Raw genomic sequence first — 3,546 nt, forward strand, 5'->3', positions numbered from 1 at the left:
TGCACACTGCTATGTCCCCGTCATCATGATAGTCAATAGGAATGAGCAGAAGATAGGATGCGACAGGCAAGCTTTGCCACCATAGGGAAGTGCTGACACACAAATTACTTTGTTTCCATGCTATAGGCAATAAGTTTGCAAATTAGCAAGCTTTCCCAGCTTCACACCAACTTAAATTCCTTAATAGCTATTTAAATTTTATGATTTCTCTAAAATAATTGTTCTTTCTTTTAGCAAAGTATAATAACACAGTAATCATTACTCTGTATTTACTTTATTATCACAAAGCTGTTCCATCATTTAAAGCTGCAAAATACCTCCACAGTGTTTTTACAACATAGCACTAACATGTATATATGGAGATCATATCAAAACAAAAAAATATAGCATTTCTATTCCTGGAACAATGCTAACTTGTTAAACATAGAAAGCTGCTCGAACAACTGGTCTTTCTCCAGATAAAACTGTTTGACAGACCTCGGTTGATCAGCCACTAGTGATCTGAATCAGCACAAACTATAAGCCTGGATGGCCCTGATAAGCACTCATCATGCCAGAAGAGCAAATGGCCATCTGCAGACCCTTTCTGCCAAAAGAACACAGTTGTGCTTATACATATCTATTAAACCACATACTGCAATGTCCACCTGTCTACTCAGCACACACTGTTATGACTATCCGAGAATATCTCAGCATACTTTCATGCAATCCAAATGCAGCTTTGTGAACCATCTTGTTGGACTTCCTCCACCCTGGGGTCCTGTCAGCAAGCAGAAAATCATCCACTTCTTTGTTAGTGGCATGACCACAAAAGTCAAACAAAGCCAAAGAAGACTTCAACTTTAGTTGAATTGCTCACTTAAGGCAATCTTCACATCTATATCTGTAAGACACATTCTGGGGTGCCAGGGACACTGAAGAATGGCGTCCGGACAAATAGTGGTGGCAATACAGCAAACATACATTTGCCGATATCTCCTCCAACACCAAAAATACTTTGGTCCAAGCACTTCCAGTTCACAGCTGTCACTCCCTGCAATAGTAATAAAAGGCAGGTACATAAACATATTGGCCACGTGTCAGGTAACAAAGTGCAACCCAGAATAAATCTAGGGCCAGAGCTTTTCGTTACCTCCAACCAGATGACCTGTAAAAGGTTTTTAAAGTGGCGCCCACAGACAATTTTGGATACTGTTTCATAAGTAAGCAGCATTTTAAGGTTTGACTGTGCAGACTGTTCTTTGTACCAATACAATGATGCCTTGATTTTACACCAAGCAGATACCAGGAGAAGACCATGGACCGTGCCAATGAGGAGAATTGGGCTTTATAATGATAAAGGTTTGTTATCTCAGATAAAAGGAGGAGACCTATGGGTGGATGGAGCATCTAATGCTTGTTAAAGACAAAACACAAGAAAAATCCTCTACATAATTTATGAACAGGAGAAAAATGTCTACAAGGGTAGGGCTGGAGATCAGCTTTGGGGGTTTATTTTTACATTTCAAGAAGGAACTACAGGAGCCCATTAGGCCCTACCCATGTGGGTTACCATGCATGTTACACCAAATGCATTAAAGTGTGACAGGTGACAGGGTCTCTTCAGCTGGTACTGCCTTAGGGATACACAATACAATGCCATGCCAGCAGATATACAGAACAGGAACAATAATATCAGATGAATGTATAAACAGATAGAGTGAAAAATAAATGTGCAAAGCATTGGTATTGTTCAGGGTGTGAGTGTACAGTCTGATCACAAATACACCAGTGCTGATCTCAGGAAAAGAACTGCAAGTGACAGACCACCAGTGCAGATATCCGTGACAGACCTCTCACAACAAACCTCCAGTGCACACCTCAGGAATGACCACCAATATAGACTTTAGTAATAGACTTCACAGTAACAAAACCCCCAGTGACAGAGACCTCAGTAATAGAACTGCTAGTGACACACCACCAGTGTAAGCCTTAGATATATACATACATCTCTTCCTATATATAGTAAGAGACCCCCAGTGTCAACCTCAGTAACAAAATCCTCAGCGACAGAGCCCTCAGTAAGAGACCCACCAGTGTAGACTTCAGTGACATACCCCTAAGTGATAAACCCCCTAGCAACAGACCCCCAGTGTAGACCTCAGTTACAGACCCCCAGTTCAGACCCCAGTAACAACCCCCCATGTTGTGTAGACTGTGTCCTAAACTTCTGCCCTCTCTCTTCGATTCTTCCTTTCCTTGGGAACTAAGCAGTCAGACAGAGATTACTCTCTGCACAGAGCAGCAGCAAAGCACAAGAACAAGTGTACCCCCTTAACTGCATGATATTGCTTGTATCAGGGGAAAGCCTAACTTTCTTTAAGTTTTCTAAGCAGTTCTAAGAAGGATTTTATTAGGGATGAATGTATAAATTCAACCTAGTCAAAATTAAAGTTGTAACTAGACAATTCAAGGTAAATTTATTTAGGTCATCATTATAATATCACTACACAGCAAATTTGAAAAATGTTAAAGATCTTCAAACATTCTAGAAGAAGATAATTGGTTGCTTTGATTTTACATGTATTCTACCAGGTGGCTGCTTGAAAACTGAGAATTTCTTCTATGTAAGTCCCCCTGATGAAGCTGGATATTTCAATAGTAGGTGTCCCTGCAAAGGATGCCTCAACTCTACCTCATTTTCACAGAAAAAGAATTTTCTACCAGTGTAGAGTGTTTATCATTGCTAAGCTGCCCTCAAAACTGATTTGAAGTCAAACCAAGTTTTGTCAACCTATGTTGAATTTTTAGTCTAATGGAATTGCGGCATCTCTATTTATTATACCATAGAGAGATCAAGTGGATTATAAGATCTTACCAAAAAGCCATGTTGCATAGGTCAATCACAGCAAATATTTAGCATAATGAAATCCACCCAGTTTTCTTGGCAACACCTGCAAATTTGCCTTGAAAGTAGTATAACTTTGGCATTTTTAAAGGCATACACCCATGACAAGAATGAACAATAAATGCCTTTAGATGTCTTGTATGCTTTTGAACTATTAGACAAGCACGTAACACTATCCTGGATGAGAGAGTTTGAGGTGGGGTTTATTAGAATTACTTACAAAGAGTGAAACTCCTTTGCTTGAAACCCCCCGCCCCCCTTCCTTGTTTTCATTTGAAAATGTAATTATGGTATTGTGTTTGGGAAAACATAGGCTACATGATATTAGGATCACAGATAGAAAAGTTGCAGGTATGGCTCTCAGACCTATTAAAAGCATTTTACAGTGCTATCTACCTAATACTACAGGTAGTCCCTGGGTTAAATATGAGATAGGGACTGTAGGGTTGTTCTTAAGTTGAATTTGTATGTAAGTCGGAACATGTACATTATTTTATTCAATTGCGGATGTTTATCTCAACATATTATTAGGCAGCATGGTGTCAGATACTGTATAAAATCCTCACTGTGAGTTAATCACAAACAAAGCCAAAAAAAAAAAAAAACTAGACATTCATTAATTCTGGAGCAAGCTGTGCTTTGATATGCAAAAAGAAACA

Source organism: Pyxicephalus adspersus, chromosome 4 (assembly GCF_032062135.1).
Source record: "Pyxicephalus adspersus chromosome 4, UCB_Pads_2.0, whole genome shotgun sequence".
NCBI classification, from domain to species: domain Eukaryota; kingdom Metazoa; phylum Chordata; class Amphibia; order Anura; family Pyxicephalidae; genus Pyxicephalus; species Pyxicephalus adspersus.